The sequence below is a fragment of the Rhinoraja longicauda genome, unplaced genomic scaffold, assembly GCF_053455715.1.
Source record: "Rhinoraja longicauda isolate Sanriku21f unplaced genomic scaffold, sRhiLon1.1 Scf000514, whole genome shotgun sequence".
NCBI lineage: Eukaryota > Metazoa > Chordata > Chondrichthyes > Rajiformes > Arhynchobatidae > Rhinoraja > Rhinoraja longicauda.
This window is the reverse complement of record NW_027601731.1, coordinates 45,938-63,354: the sequence shown is the minus strand read 5'-3', so window position 1 is coordinate 63,354 and position 17,417 is coordinate 45,938. Positions and strand designations below refer to the sequence as shown.

Here is a 17,417-nt window from a genome sequence, read left to right as displayed (position 1 = left end):
AGTGAGAATTTAGCAGCTCGACAGGACTAACACATGAACACCTCCAACTTTCTCTCTTTCCCTCTTTCAACCTGCCTCTTTTTCCTGTTTATCCATCCACCAGAGTGTCTCTGGCAGTCTCTGTTCTTCCATCCCTTTCCATCCCCTGTCCCGCTGAGCATTTGCAGAATCGTAGCGTGCTGTGCAGTTGATTGGCTGTGAGGTCCGTACGGTTAGAAATACAATAGTGCTTCAGTAATAATCTGCGGGCAAAAGAAAGTGGTGAAAACCTTTCTGGGAAAGGAGCTGGAGTGAGGGTGACCAACAGTCGGTGAAGGGTCACCCCTCACTCACTCACTGTGGAAACCCCCCATTAACTCAGAAACTATCACCCCAACCCACTGGCAGGCCCTTGTCCTTGTCAACCCAAACCCTACTACCTCCCCCCTCCCCTCCCCCCCATTCACTGACGACCACCGCCCCATCCACCCATTCATCCTCTGGGGCTCTGTCACTCCAGGTCTGTCCCTGCCCAAGAATAGATGGGAAAACCATGCTGCTAGGGGAAGTGAGCAGGTTAGGCAGCATCTGTGGAGGGAAGGCACAGTCGACAGGACTAAATAATCTAGAAATAATTTACCAGAATTTTTCATGGCTTGATGGCCTGAGTTAGAGAGAGTGATGTGTTTTGGGTGTTTAAAATCATGAGGAGAGTGAATAGAGTCTTTTATCCAGGATAGACAATCAAAAGTCAGAGGTCCTAGATTTAAGAAGAAACAGGCAAGATGTAATAGGAACCTGAAGACCACTTTTTTCAATCAGAGGATGTTGGGTCATGGAATTAGGTGCCAGTGGAGATCATTCTTGCAGGAACTATAACAGCATTTAAAAGACTCTTGAACAGGCACATGGATATGAAAGACATTGAGGGATATGGGCCAAACACAGGCAAATGGAACTTGCTTATCTGAGGCATTTTGGTCGGTGTGGACAGGTTAGGCCGAAGCAGCTGTATCCATGCTGTAAGAGATAGATTGTAGGAAATGTTTCCCAATGGTACATGTGTCTAGGGACAGAGGGTGTTGGTCTAAGGAGGATCCGAGGAAGACCTTTATCCATTCAGAGGGTGATTGGAATCTGGAATGATCTCCTTGAAGGGATGGTGGAGGCAGAAATTTTCAGTGTTGAAGAAACATTTGCATGAGCTCCTGAATTACCAAGACTGAGTAGGGTGCGGACCAAGTGGTTGGAGTTGGATATCTGATGGTCAGCATGGACACGATGGACTGAGGGTTCTGTGTTGCATGATGTGGCCATAACCCTTGCATTTCTCTTTGCCACTCTTTCTTCTCTTCTCTATTTCCCTCTCCTTCCTCCCGGTCTACCTATCTGCCTCCCTCACACTCTCCCCCCAAACTATCTCTCCCCTGTACCCCTCTCACCTCACTCTGCCTTCCAGTTCTCTGTTTCACTTCTCTCACTCACTTCCTGTTCCACCCATTGTCCTGTCACCAACATCACTTCTCCCCACTAGCGCTTAGTTGCAGACACCTTCTCTGGATCGAGTGTTCGCTTTTATACTCAGGACTTGATACTCACTTTGTTTCCATTTACGTTTCCCCAGATTATTTGCTGTGAACAGAGAGCGGAAAGATAAGGTTACCAGGTACGGACGGATCTAAGTTAGGACATCAGGAGCAGAAATAAGGAGAGATTATCAACTACTGAACCGTGGAGAGGGAGAGCCAGGCACAGGGTGGGAACAAGTCCCACATCCCCTCCCCCTCTGGAATTCCAGATTGGATTTGAGAATCGGTGAATGACAGGAGTCCACTCAGCCCATCAGGCTTGTTCCAGCTTGATGGTGGAGCTCCTTGCTGAGTCTCACTCCCCATTCCTCCCCACAGTCCAGACTTTCTCCAGTTCCCTTTACCCAATGCTGTGAATCTACTGAGCTCCATTCAGGCAGCACATCCCAGATCACTGGAGTTCCTCGCCTGAAACATCTCTGCTGTTGTCAATCCCCTTCCCCCCCCCCCCCCCCACCCCCCCCGTATCTTCTGCTCTCCCTCTCTCCTGCCATCCTCCATCTATTCAATCTCTGAGAGGGCTTTCAGGGGTTTGATGAAGTCCTACCCTCAAGGCTGTGTGAAACTGGGCCAGAGGGGGTTAAAGATTGGGTAGCAGCATGGACCGGCGGCTGAGAGTGGGGGATAATTGTATTTCAGACTGTAGGCAATGGAAACATCAAATTCATATCAAATCCAGTAAAAATTTGTGTTTCAATGAGATCACCTCTCATTCTTGGAACTAGAGTTTAGACCAAGTTTGTTCGTTCTCTCTACAGAGGAGCAGCCAGACCCCATCCCAACCCACCATTCAACCTGGTAAAGCAATGCGGCTCACCCTCCATTGAGGGTAATCTTTCCTCAGGCAGGTACAGCGGATCTGTACATATTCCAGATCCTGTCTCACCAGTGCCCCATATAATTGGACCAATCCTCTTAAAATAAAGCTCAACACAGAACAAATAGCTCACTACCCTACATGTGAACTTTCAGTGGTTGGTGTGCAAGAACCCCATACTTGGACCTCTCCCAACACCAACACCTTTCAATTTCCCACCATTTAAAATTCTCCAACTTTCTCCACATTATTTTCCATCCGCCATGTTCTGCCCGATGTCTCTGCATAATCCTGGCTTGGTATCGTCAGCTACCTTGGATATATCATGCAGTGAGCTGGTGCAGGATCCTGACCCCAAACAGGCACCATCCCTCTGCCTCCACTGATGCTGAGTTCCTCCAGCAGTTTGTGTTTTGCTTGGACATATCCAACCTGATCTTCTAATACAATTCAGGGATATCAATTGTGAGCAGCTGGGCCCAGCATTAATCCAGCATCATTCCTGGTCACAGCCACCCAGTCCAAAAAATGACCCATTTTATCCCACTCCATCTTCTCTCAGTTGACCAAGTCCTGGCTCGTATATTATCCTCATGGCCGAGCATGTAAATTTTGTTTAATAACCTCCTATACTCCACTTTATTAAAGGCCTCTGAGTCCAAATACATATCAACTGGGTCCTCTTTTTCATTCCTGCCTGTTGCAACTTCGAAAGACATTAAGGTTTCAGGTTGGGACACTTCTTTGGACTGATTTTGGGGGTGGGGGGGGGGGGGGTGGGAAGGAAGTTGGATGAGAGGAAGGGCAGGACAAAGCCTATGAGTCACGGGTGGATACAGACAAAGGTTTTTTGATCAGCGAATGGTTGAACAAAGTCCAGAGGGTGTGTTGAAAATTGTGAAGCTAGAGGAAGGAATATAGTTGGAAGGAAATGGGTGAGAGAGAAATGGTTATGAGCCCAGGTGTAGCACAGGGAAGAGAGATGGACTGGGGGGAAGGAAGGGGGGAAGAAGGTGGGGGAGTTTGGTAAGTTACCCAAATTGGAGAATTAAATGTCCATATTATTAGGTTGTAAGCGACCCGTGGAATTTGAGGCACTGTTCCTCTAGTTTGTGTCTGGCCTCACTCTGGCAATGGAGGAAGCACAGGACAGAAAAGTCAGTGTTGGAATGGGAAGGGGGTTTAATGTGGTTAGTAACTGGGAAATCCAGTCATCTTTGGTGGGTCGAGCTCAAGTGTCCGGCAAAACAGTCGCTGAATCTATGCTTTGTGTCACCGATATAATGAAGGCCACATCCGGAACACCTGTAACATCTGGAAGGTTAGATCACATGTGATCTAAGGAGAGATAGCTGGATGGATAGAAAATTGGCTTCATGGAAGGAAGCAGAGGCTGATGGTGGAAGGTTTCTTTTCACAGACTCGAGGCCTGTGACTGGTGGTGTACCTCAGGGTTTGGTGGTGGGCCCATTGCTGTTTGTCATCTATATCATTGATTTGGATGGGAATGTACATGATTAGCAAGTTTGCAGATAACACGAAAGTGGGTGGTATTTTAGATAGTTAAGATGGAGCTTAACTACAGCGCCTTCGAGAGCGAGTTGGCAAGCTCGCACCTGTGCCGACGTCCCGCCATGGTACATTCCGCCTGTTCATGCCATCGGCCCTCCGGGACTGCACCCATGTGTTCCTGCGCCGTGACACCCACCGGACGCCACTCCAGAGGCCTTATGAGGGCCCGTACCGGTTGCTGGAGCACGGACAGACAACCTTTGTCTTGGACATGGGGGGCCGGACGGAGGCCATGTCAATTGACCACTTGAAGCCGGCCCACTTGGACATCGACCAACCGGTGCGGGTTGCCCAGCCTCGGTCACGAGGTTGCCCCTCTTTGCAGGTCCCACCACCTGTCCCTCCAACTGTGCCTCCGCCGGCCCCTCTGTTGGCCGATTTTCGTACGCAGTCCGGTCGGGTAGTGCGACCACCAGTGCGTTTCGTGCCTCCGGTTCTGGGGGGCGGTGTCCTGTGGCGGCTCCCAAGGGTCGGGCCATACCACTACCGACCCCTCGGCACGGGAATGGACCGGTTCAGGGGGACGGCCCTTTGCTACGGTTATAAAGGACAAGGTTTTGGGCGCGATTTCACTCTGACAGACTTGACCGGTCTAGCAAACGTAATAAAATCAAACCTCCCGAAATACCCGGCTCCTTGCCTTTATTTCGGGCCTTTCTCGATACGTTGCCACAGTTGTCAAAAATTGCAGCAGGATCTTGATCGGTTGGCCAGGAGGGCTGAGGAATGGTTGATGGAATTCAATACAGAGAAATGTGAGGTGTTGCATTTTGGGAAGACTAAAATGGGCAGGATCTACACAGTGAACGGTAAGTCTCTGGGGAGAGTTGTAGAGAAGGAAGATCTAGGAGCGCAGGTACATAGTTTGTTGAAAGTGGCAACACAAGTAGATAAGGTGGTCAAAAAGGTTTTTGGCACACTGGCCTTCATCTGTCAGAGTATTAAGTATAGAAGTTGGGAAGTCCTGTTGCATTTATATCAGACATTGATTAGGTATTAGGCAAGATGGTGTCAAGCTGGAAAGGGTGCAGAGAAGATTTACAAGAATCTTGCCAGGATTCAAGGGCCTGAGATTTATGAGTCGTAATTATATGGAGGTTGAGCAAGCAGGACTCTATTCCTTGGAGCGCAGGAGGATGAGGGGTGATCTTATAGAGGTGTACAAAATCATGAGAGGAATAGATTGGGTAGACATACTGAGCCTCTTGCCCAGTGTAGGGGAATCAAGAACCAGAGGACATAGTTTTAAGGTGAGGGGGGGGAAATTTAATAGGAACCTAGGGGTAACTTTCACACAGGTTGTGGATGTATGGAATGAGCTGCCGGAGGTAGTAGAGGCAGGTAGTATCACAATGTTTAAGAAACATTTGGACAGGTGCATGGATAGGACAGGTTTAGAGAGATATGGGCCAAACATAGGCAGGTGGGGCCAGTGTAGATGGGACATGTTGGTTGGTGTGGGCAAGTTGGGCCGAAGGGCGTGTTTCCGCGCAGTATGACTCTCCTCCTGTCGCCTTCAGTTCTCTCTCCAACGCCATTCTTGCGAAGTACATTAATGACTTGGATGAAGGGATTAAAAGTACCATTAGCAAATTTGCAGATGATACAAAGCTGGGTGGCAGTGTGAACTGTGAGGAAGATGCTATGAGGATGCAGGGTGATTTGGACAGGTTGTGTGAGTGGGCAGATGCATGGCAGATGCAGTTTAAGGTGGATAAATGTGAGGTTATCCACTTTGGTGGAAAGAACAGGAAGGCAGATTATTGTCTGAATGGTGTCAAGTTAGGAAATGGGGAAGTACAAAGAGATCTGGGTGTCCTTGGTCATCAGTCACTTAAAGTTAGCATGCAGGTACAGCAGGCAGTGAATAAAGCTAATGGCATGTTGGCCTTTATGACAAGAGGAGTTGAGTATAGGAGCAAAGAGGTCCTTCTGCAGTTGTAAAGGGCCCTAGTGAGACCACACCTGGAGTTCTGTGTGGAATTTTGGTCTCTAAATTTGAGGAAGGACATTCTTGCTATTGAGGGCGTGCAGCATGGATTCACTAGGTAAATTCCCAAAACGGTGGGACTGTCGTATGTTGAAAGACTGGAGCGACTAGGCCTGTATACGGTGGAATTTAGGATGAGAGGTGGTCTTATTCAAACATATATTATTAAGGGATTAGGCACATTAGAGGCAGAAAACATGTTCCCAATGTTGGGGGAGTCCAGAACCAGGGGCCACAGTTTAAGAATAAGGGGTAAGCCATTTAGAACGGATATGAGGAAATACTTTTTCATTCAGAGAGTTGTAAATCTGTGGAATTCTCTGCCTCGGAAGGCAGTGGAGGCCAATTCTCTGGATGCTTTCAAGAGAGAGCTAGTTAGAGCTCTTAAAGATAGCGGAGTCAGGGGGTATGAGAAGAAGGCAGGAACGGGGTACTGATTGTGAATGATCAACCATGATCACATTGAATGGTGGTGCTGGCTCAAAGGGCCGAATGGCCTACTCCTGCACCTATTGTCTATTGTCAAAATCTGTTGTAATTTTAAGGGGTTGCAGCTCAGGGTGAACTTGTTGTGGTACATTTGGACCAGAGTGATTTTGTCCTGAGGAGAGATTAAGCAGAATGGGCCTGTCCTCTCGAGTGGAAAATAATGAGTAATAACCTCTTGATGATTTGCATATCCATTATAGGCTTTGGGAGGGGATTTATTGCAATGTTGGTTCCTCTAGTTGAGAAGTGTAGAAGTAGGTGGTTGTTGGGATTGCAAGTTGGGACAGGCTGTTGAGTACTGAGATAAGAAAAAAATCCCCATCCTCATAGGTGGCGATTCTTTAGATTTCATCACACAGGGGTGTGGGAGCTCAGCCACTGAGGGCATTCACAACAGAGATTACTAGATTTCTGGATATCAAGGGGAACATGGATTATGGGCTGGTTGTGAGCTTTTTCCATCAGGACCTGATACTTACACATCTCTTCACAGATGGTAGATTTGTGAAGCATGCTTTGGCTTTCTGTGAACAAAGGAAAGTGGAGGTTACCAGGAGTGGACTGACCAGCTATGATCCTTCAGACAGAAAAGACGATGACAAACTAATGAAACGCGGAGAGGGAAGTGCTCCGAGCACATTACATCAGCACATATTACTGGATGACGGATTGGCTGGAAATCTAAATAAAATAGAAAACAATAAATAACCTCAGCAAGTCAGGTAACGTTTATAGGGAAAGAAACAGATTTAACATTTCAGGTTCAAGATCCCACTACAGTATCGGCAAAGGAAAGCACAAAAGGTAATTGAAGTTGCAGAAACGTCCTGAAAAGGTCAGGAAAAAGGAGGCTTGGATCAGGTCCAGGTGGCTGGGACAAAGCGTATCCCTGGAGAATGTAGTGGACTGCAGGGCACATTTATAGTAATGGAATCACACAGCACAGAAACAGGCCCATAGGCACAACCTGCCCATGCTGACCAATATGCCCCATCTATATTAGACAGTAGACAATAGGTGCAGGAGTAGGCCATTCGGCCCTTTGAGCCAGCACCACCATTCAATGTGATCATGGCTGATCATTCTCAATCAGTACCCCGTTCCTGCCTTCTCCCCATACCCCCTGACTCTGCTATCCTTAAGAGCTCTATCTAGCTGTCTCTTGAATGCATTCAGACAATTGGCCTCCACTGCCTTCTGAGGCAGAGAATTCCACAGATTCACAACTCTCTGACTGAAAAAGTTTTTCCTCATTTTTTTTCTTCTTTTTTTTTCTTTCATATTTCAGATACAGCACGGAAACAGGCCTTTTTGGCCCACCAAGTCCGCGCCGCCCAGCGATCCCCGCACACTAACACTATCCTACACACACTAGGGACAATTTTTACATTTACCCAGTCATTTAAACTACATACCTATCCATATCATCTCCGATCTAAATGGCCTACCCCTTATTCTTAAACTGTGGCCCCTGGTTCTGGACTGCACCAACATTGGGAACATGTTTCCTGCCTCTAACGTGTCCAACCCCTTAATAACCTTATACATTTCGATAAGATCTCCTCTCCTCCTTCTAAATTCCAGTGTATACAAGCCTAGTCAATCCAGTCTTTCAACATATGACAGTCCCGCAATTCCAGGAATTAACCTAGTAAACCTACGCTGCACGCCCACAATAGCAAGAATATCCTACCTCAAATTTGGAGACCAAATCTGCGAATTTGCTAATGGTACTTTTAATCTCTTCATCCAAGTCATTGATGTATACTGTAATTCGCTGCGGTCCCAGCACCGAGCCTTGCGGTACCCCACTAGTCACTGCCTGCCATTCTGAAAGGGACCCATTTATCCCCACTCTTTGCTTTCTGTCTGTCAACCAATTTTCTATCCATGTCAGTACCCTACCTCCAATACCATGTGCTCTAATTTTGTCCACCAATCTCCTATGTGGGACCTTGTCGAAGGCTTTCTGAAAGTCGAGGTACACCACATCCACTGGCTCTCGCCTGTCAATTTTCCTAGTTACATCCTCAGAAAATTCCAGTAGATTAGTCAAGCATGATTTCCCCTTTCGATAAGATCCCCTCTCATCCTTCTGAATTCCAGTGTATACAAGCCTAGCCACTCTAGTCTTCCAACATATGACAGTCCCGCCATTCCATGAACTAACCTAGTATACCTACGCTGCACGCCCTCAATAGCAAAAATATCCTTCCTCAAATTTGGAGACCAAAACTGCACACATTACTCCCGGTGCGGTCTCACTAGGCCCCTGTACAACTGCAGAAGGACCTCTTTGCTCCTATACTCAACTCCTCTTGTTATGAAGGCCAATATTCCATTGGCTTTCACTGCCTGCTGCACCTGGAGCTTCCTTTCAGTGAATGATGCACTAGGACACCCAGATCTCGTTGTACGTCCCCTTTTCCTAACTTGACACCATTCAGATAATAATCTGCATTCCTAATCTTACCACCAAAGTGGATAACCTCACACTTATCCACATTAAACTGCATCTGCCATGCATCCGCCCACTCACACAACCTGTCCAAGTCACCCTGCAACCTTATACCATCTTCCTCACAGTTCACACTACTACCCAGATTTGTATGATCTGCAAATTTGCTAATGGTACTTTTAATCCCTTCATCCAAGTCTTTAATGTATATATTAAATAGCTGCGGTCCCAGCACCGAGCCTTGCGGTACCCCACTAGTCACTGCCTGCCTTTCTGAAAGGGACCCATTTATCCCCACTCTTTGCTTTCTGTCTGCCAACCAATTTTCTATCCATGTCAGTACCCTACCCCCAAACCCATGTGCTCTAATTTTGCCCACTAATCTCCTTTGTGGGACCTTGTCGAAGGCTTTCTGAAATTCGAGGTACACAACATCCACTGACTCTCCCCTGTCAATTTTCCTAGTCACATCCTCAAAAAATTCCAGAAGATTAGTCATGCATGATTTCCCCTTCGTAAATCCATGCTGACTCGGAACGATCCTGTTACTGCTATCCAAATGCTCTGCAATTTCATCTTTTATAATTGACTCCAGCACCTTCCCCACCACTGATGTCAGACTAACTGGTCTATAATTTCCCGTTTTCTCTCTCCCTCCTTTCTTAAAAGTGGGATAACATTAGCTACCCTCCAATCCACAAGAACTGATCCTGAATCTATAGAACATTGGAAAAGGATCACCAATGCGTCCACAATTTCTAGAGCCACCTCTTTAAGTAACCTGGGATGCAGACCATCAGGCCCTGGGGATTTATCAGCTTTCAGTCCCATCAGTCTACCCAACACCATTTCCTGCCTAATGTTCCTTCAGTTCCTCCGTTACCCTAGGATCTCTGGCCACTAGAACATCTAGGAGATTGTTTGATTGTTATACTAGTCCCACCTACTTGCACTTGGCCCATATCCCTCCTTCATTATCCATGTACCCATCCATATACCCAACATTCCATTTACCCACCACCCTCTGTGTGAAAAAGTTGCCCCTTAGGTTCCTATTAAATCTTTCCCCTATCACCCTAATCCTATGGCTTCTGATTCTTGATTCCCCTACTCTGGGTAAAAGACTGTGCATTCACCTTATCTATTCCACTCATGATCTTATACTCACTCCTCTGTAAGTTCATTCCTCATCCTCCTGCATTCCAGGGAATAAAGTCCTAGACTGCCCAATCACTCCCTGTAGCTCAGGCCCTCAAGTCCTGGCAACATCCTTGTAAAGGATGTTCGTAAAGGAAAACTAAAGGGCAAAAAAATAAGGCCTGGCAGACCTCTGGCAGATAAGATGCAAGAGACTCCAATGAGTTTTTGTAACATTTTATGCGTGGGTTGGGGGTGGGAGACACGACATGGGGGGGGGAGATATGACACGGGGGGGGGGGAGATATGACACGGGGTGGGGGGGGAGATATGACACGGGGGGTAATACGGAAGAGACAGCGCCGAGGACTCCTGTACATTGGTAACATTAGGTCCCTGTCTCAGAACATAAACACCTTGTAACAAAGAACCATTAATTGAGCATGACTTACCTCTGGGTCTTGGTCTACACAACCTTTCACACGTCTGCAACAAAACAAAGAAGTTTTGTTTCCGCTGCACATCAACATTCAACGCTCATAAGTAAATACAAATTATTGTATCCCTTCCTCCCCCTCACCAACATACCGTCCCCACATTCCTCACCCTCTCTGCTTAATCCCCATTAACCCATGCGCTCCCTCTCAGTATTCCCACCTCTCCACACACTCTCCCTCTCTGGCACACAATCACATTGGAGAGTAGCAACGATTTGTGAACAAAAACTGATCTGTGTTCCTGTTGCATTGTGCAGCTCTCTGTCCATCTACACAGGTTCACAACCCAATGGTATGAACATTGAATTCACCAATATCAAGTAATACCCCCATGCCCTCTCTCGTTTCCGTTCCCCCCTCCTACACCTGGTGCAGCCCATTTATTTCACTATCTCCCATCTGCCCCTTCACACCCCACCATTTTCCTTCCTCAGTGTGCTCATCTCCCATCCCCAGATCCCTCATTTCTCTTTTATTCCCCCCTCTTCCCCCCCCCCACACAATACTGCACACAATACTCCAAATGTGCCCTGACCAAAGTTTATAAAGCTGCAACATGATCACCTGATTGTAAAACCCACATCTGACTGATGAAGGTAAGCAAGCTGTCTGCCTTCTTTACCTCCCTATCCATGTTGTGCTTCCACTTTCAGTGAACTATGGACTTGCTCCTCAAGATTCCTCTGCAGATAATGCTATGGAGGGTTTAATTTATAAGGACCAGATTCAAAGAGCAGAGGGCAAAGCTTTAAAGTGAGAGGGGCAAAGTTTAAAGGAGAGTGGTGGGTGCCTGGAACACACTGCTGAGGGTGGTGGTGGAGGCAGATACAATAGTGACATTTGAGGCCTTTAAATAAGTACATGGATATGCAGGGAATGGAGGGATGTGGATCATGTGCAGGTGGAGGAGATTAGTTTATCTTGGCATCATGAACAGCACTGACATTGTGGGCCAAAGGGCCTGTTCCTGTGCTGCATTGTACTGATAGGCCTGGAACAATGCAGGGTGTAACACAGGGAACTTTGATCATGTGGATGATCACAGTCTTTTCCCAAGGGCGGGAAAGTGTAAAACTAGATTTTCGATGAGAGGGGAAAGATTTAAAAGGGATCTGAGGGTGGTGGGAGTATGAAATGAGCTGCCAGAAGAGGTAGGAGGAGCGAGTACAATAACAATATTTCAAGGTTATACGGACAGGTACATGGATTGGAAAGGTTTAGAGGAGTATGGGCCAAACGCAACCTAATGGGTGTGGCTCGAGGTGAACACTTTGGTTAGCATGGAAGAGGTGCTGAAGGCCCTGTTTCCATGCTGCGTAGCTCTCTGTCTATATGATCTATATTCTGCCTCTCCCTCTACCCATCCATCTCTTTCTCCCTGCCTGTATAGCTCTCCATCTCTTCACATCTGTCCTCCTCCCCTCTTTTCACACATCTATCTGTAACTATCTATCTATTTTCCTGTGTCTGCCTGTTTCCCACATCTGTTTGTTTTGTCAGGCGTCTGTGCATCTCCCCCTTCTCTCTCTCCCTCGCTGCATCCTTTATCTCCCACTCTCTCTCTGCCACTCATACACTGTTGCTCTCTCCTTCCACTCTCCATCTTTTCCCATCTCTTTGTGCTCTGTCCTCAATCTCCCCTCTCCTTCTCATTGTCTCCCCCTCTGTCACTCTTACTCTCTCCATCACTTCTCCCTCAGACTCTCTCTCTGTCCGTCCTCCTCCTCTCCCTCCTTCCATCTCTCTCTCTCTCTCTCTCTCTCTCTCTCTCTCTCTCTCTCTCTCTCTCTCTCTCTCTCTCTCTCTCTCTCTCTCTCTCTCTCTCTCTCCATCTCCCTGCCTCTGTCTATCTTCTTCCATATATTTGTGTCTCTGCCACCCTTCCTCATTTTGTCTCTCTCTCCTCCCGTGGATGGTGGTGGTGGGGCTGTATGTCAGTGAGATACACACATCAGGTCCTCACCTGTAGTAGTTCAGACCTTTCTCAAAGTACCGATGCACTGTTAATGTCTGAGTAGCAGGCTTCCCGTGTGCATACCACTGTTGGGGCCTGTGGAAAGAGATTAGGAACAGCAATGTTTCAATATGAAGAGTTTTCAAGAGTGCAGAGCTGAAAGATGGATTGAAGGAGAAACAGAAACTGTCTTTGAATGATATTGGTGGTGAGACCACACTTGGACTATTGTGCAGAGTTCCAGTCACCCAACTACAGGAATTATTCCAACTAAATATATAGGAATAATTTCAACTATGGGAACCCCGTCATTAAGTTGGAAAGGGTACAGAAGAGATTGATGAGGATGTAACAGGGACAGGACGGATTAAATGATATGGAGGGACTGGACAGGCTGGGGCTGTTTTCTGGAGCGAAGAAGGCAATAAAGTGACTGCTTTCCCAGGGTTGGGGTGTCTAAAACATGAGGGCATAGGTTTAAGGTGAGAGGGGAAAGATTTAAAGGGGACATAAGGGGCAATCTTTTCCACACAGACGGTGCTACATTTATGGAATAAGCTGACAGAGGTCATGTAGAGATGGATTTAAAAGACATTTGGACAGGCATTTGGATAGAAATGTTTAGAGGAAATTAAAAACAAGTTGGTGGAGACCAGACAGTATCTGCAGGGAGAAAATGCACAGATGACCATTTTTTCCAGTCTGAAGATCAGGAACCAAAACATTATTTGTCCAGTTGGAAGGGGAGGGGAGGGGAGGGGGTGGGGAGAGTGGGTGATGAAGGAGAGTGTCCATGGTGGGGGTGGGGGTGGGGGTGGGGAGAGTGGGTGATGAAGGAGAATGTCCATGGGAGGGGAGCGATGATGGGGGAGAATGTCCATAGGAGGGGTGGGGGCAGGGAGGGTGGGTGATGAGGGAGAGTGTCCGTGGGTGGGGAGGGGGTGGAGAGAGTGAGTGGTGGGGGAGAGTGTTCAGAGGAGGGGTGGGGGCAGGGAGAGTGGGTGATGAGGGAGAGTGTCCATGGGAGGGGAGGGGTGATGGGGGAGAATGTCCACAGGAGGGGTGGGGTTGGGGAGAGTGGGTAATGAGGCACAGTGTCCATGGGTGGGGAGAGTGGGTGATGGGGGAGAGTGTCCGTGGTAGGGGTGTAGAGTGGGTGATGAAAGTGTCCGTGGGAGGGGTGTAGAGAGTGGGTGGTGCGAGTGTCCGTTGAAGGGTGGGAAGGGGGTGGGGAGAGTGGGTGATGGGGGAGAGTGTCCATAGGAGGGGTGGGGATGGGGAGAGTGGGTGATGAGAGTGTCCATGGGAGGGATGGGGATGGGGAGAGTGGGTGATGGGGGAGAGTGGGTGATGGGGCAGAGTGGGTGATGGGGGAGAGTGGGTGATGGGGGAGAGTGGGTGATGGGGGGAGTGGGTGATGGGGCAGAGTGGGTGGGGAGAGTGGGTGATGGGGCAGAATGGTGGAGAGAGTGTCCGTGGGAGGGGATCCAGTGGGTTGGAGATTTGACTGATATGAAGGTACAGCACAGCAGTCAGTTATTTGGCTTATTGAGTCTGCACTGACCACCAAGCACCCATTTTATGATCAATTGCCCCATAGATTCTCCCCCTTCATTTATAGCAGCCAATTAACGTAGCCCTCACACATCTTTTGAATATGGGAAGAATCCAGAGCACCCTTGGGAAGCCCACAGAATAACAGGGAGAATGTACAAACACAGGCAGCAGCAGATATCAGGATTGAACCAGGGGTTACTGGAGCCGTGTGGTGGTAGCTTTACTAGTTGTACCACTGTGCCACCTAAACCATTGAACAGACAAACTTTGGTGTTCAAACCCAAGGATTGCAGGTGTGCAGTACACAAGGTTGCCAGCACAGGTGTGCACAATATTTCCCTTCATTTGTCAGGCACTAAATAAGAACAGTGTTACAACTTTATCTATTGGTCAGGCCACACCTGGAGTACTGTATAATTCTGATCTAGGATTAGGCACCTGAATTATGAGGAACGACTGGATAGACAGCGTTAGCTTTCCCGGGAGTTGAGGAGGCTGAAGGGGACCCGGTGGACATGCACAAAGGTATGAGAGTAAGAGACAGAGCAGATAGTAGGAAACTAGATGGCTCACTTTTAGGAGAAGTGGGAAAAGATTTAGAGATCTGAAAATAACTTTTTCAAGAGAGGGTAGTTGGAATCTGAAACACACTGCTCGAGGCAGTGGAAGCAGTGACTCTCACAACATTTAGAAGTTAGAAGAGGATTGATGAGGGCAGTGTGGCCTGCTAAATTCAGCAAGGCCTTTGACAAGGTATCGCATTGTAAGCTCGGCTGGAAGGTTAGATCACATGGGATCCACGGCAAACTAGCCAATTGGTGAGAAAATTGGTTTGATGGCAAGAGCCAGAGGGTATAGTAAAGAGTTGTTATTCAGATTGGAGATCAGAAACCAGTGGTGTGCCACAGGGATCGATGCTGGGTCACTATTGTGGAATGACCGAATGGCCTAATTCTGCTCCAATCACTTATGACCTTGTCATGGCCCAGCTAATGTCCACATAGACAACGATCTTTAACCTCAATCAATCCTCTTGGTCACCTCTTTAAAAAACTGTCTGCTTTGTGAGATATGATTTCCTATGATTATCCCTGATCAGTCTTTATCTATCAACTGCTGGTAAATGATGTCCCTCAGAATCACCTGCAGTTACGTACCCACTACTGATGCAGGCTCACTCACCAGTGGTGCCCTGGCTTGTCCTTGGTGCCCTTAAATAACTGTACATTAGCCACCCTCCAGTCTACTGGAACTTCACCTGTGCCTAAAGATGATGGTAATATCTGTGCAAGGGCTCCACAATTTCTACCCGAGCTTTTCACAAGGTGCAAGTATACATTTGGTCAACCCCTGGGGATTTATCCACCTTAGGTACAAACCATTACCAAAGAGTGTCTTTGCCAGACAGTTCGGGCCAAACCTTGTCCAAATCAGGCTGTAAAGACTGAAAATAAACAAATTAACATTTTGTGTCAGGACAAGAGTGAAATAAAAACTGAAAATACAAGAAAGAGAACATCACATACCCTACACAGCGATAGCAGCTGGATTGCAATCAAGTTGAACAGCTATATGAAAACAGATGCAGGTATCTGGGAATAGGGTGGGATCTAATCCAGGGATTTGGGGGTTTGTAAATAAACAGATACTCAGGAATTACAGGTTGGAATCCAAGTGAGGATTTCCACATAATCTAACAGAAACCCAAAAGTTATGTGTAGACTTGAATATTGAGTCGTAGATTTATAGTTATAGAGTCATAGAGTGGTACAGTGTGGAAACAGGCTCTTCGGCCAAACTCGCCCATACCGGCCAACAGTGGCCCAGCTACCCTAGTCCCACTTGCTTACCAAAGAGCGTTATGGCTAGACAGATCGGGCCAAACGACGGTCAACTCTTCTATTAAATCCTGAAAATAAACAAATTAAGTTTGTGTCAGGACAAGAGTGAAATAAAAACTGAAAATAGAAGAAAGAGAACATCACATCACAATAGCAGCTGGATTGCAAACAAGTTGGTCCATACCGGCCAGCAGTGGCCCAGCTACCCTAGTCCCATTTGCTTGGTCCATAATACTCCAAACCTGTCCTATCCATGTACTTGTCCAACTGTTTCTTAAACAATGGGATAGTCCCAGCCTCAACTACCTCCTCTGGTAGCTTGTTCCATACACTCATCACCCTCTGTGTGAAAAGGTTACCACTCGGATTACGATTAAATCTTTGTCCCTTCACCTTGAACCTATGCCCTCTGGTCCTTGATTCTCCTACTCTGGGTAAAAGACTCTGTGCATCTACCCGATCTATTCCTCTCATGATTTTGTTTACCTCTATAAGATCTCCCCTCATCCTCCTACGCTCCATGGAATAGAGACCCAGCCTAGTCAACCTCTTCCTATAGCTCACACACTCTAGTCCTGGCAACATCCTTGTAAATCTTTTCTAAACCCTTTCAAGCTTGACAATATCTTTGCTATAACATGGTGACCAGAACTGAACACAATATTCTAAATGTGGTCTCACCAACGTCTTATAAAACTGTAACATGACCTCCCAACTTCTATACTCAATACTCTGACTGATGAAGGCCAAAGTGCCGAAAGCCTTTTTGATTACCTTATCTACCTGCGACGTGACCTTCAAGGAACCATGCACCTGTACTCCTCGATCCCTCTGCTCTGTAACACTACACAGAGGCCTACCATTTTACTGTGTAGGTTCTACCCTTGTTTGACGTCCAAAAATACAACACCTCACACTTCTCTGCATTAAATTCCATCACAACTCCTCCGCCCACCTTGCCAATCGATCCAGATCCTGCTGCAATTGTTCACAACCATCTTCACTATCTGCAAAACCACTAACTTTGGTATCATCAGCAAATTTGATAATCTTGCCCTGTATGTTCTCATCCAAATCATTGATGTAGATGACAAACAGTAATGGGCCCAGCACCAAACCCTGAGGCACACCACGCGTCACAGGCCTCCATTCTGAGAAGCCACCTTCCACCATCACCCTCTGCCTCCTTCCATGGAGCTAATTTGCTATCCTTTCAGCTGTCTCTCCTTGGATCCCATGAGATCTAATCTTCCAGAGCAGCCTACCATGTGGAACCTTGTCGAACACCGTACTGAAGTCCATTAACACAACTTCTACAGCTCTGCCCTCATCAACCTTTTTGCTCACGTCTTCAAAAAAATCAATCAGAATTCTGAGACATGACCTCCCACGTACAAAACCATGCTGACTATCCCTAATTAGCCCTTGCCCATCCAAATGCCTGTATATTCTATCCCTCAGAATACTCTCCAGTAACTTACCAACTACAGATGTTAAGCTCACCGGCCTATAGTTCCCAGCATTTTCCCTGCAGCCT

At 47.2% G+C, this 17,417-nt stretch overlaps 1 long non-coding RNA gene across 1 annotated transcript; it reads right to left on the bottom strand.

Annotated features, from left to right (window-relative positions):
• Positions 1 to 1,571: 1,571 nt before the first annotated feature.
• Positions 1,572 to 15,939, bottom strand: LOC144591028 (uncharacterized). Its single transcript, XR_013546664.1, has 5 exons — positions 15,890 to 15,939; positions 12,492 to 12,578; positions 10,484 to 10,517; positions 6,916 to 6,960; positions 1,572 to 1,611 (listed from the first exon to the last, which is right to left on the bottom strand). It is a non-coding gene; the product is annotated as an uncharacterized LOC144591028 (long non-coding RNA).
• Between the last annotated feature and the right edge of the window lie 1,478 nt (positions 15,940 to 17,417).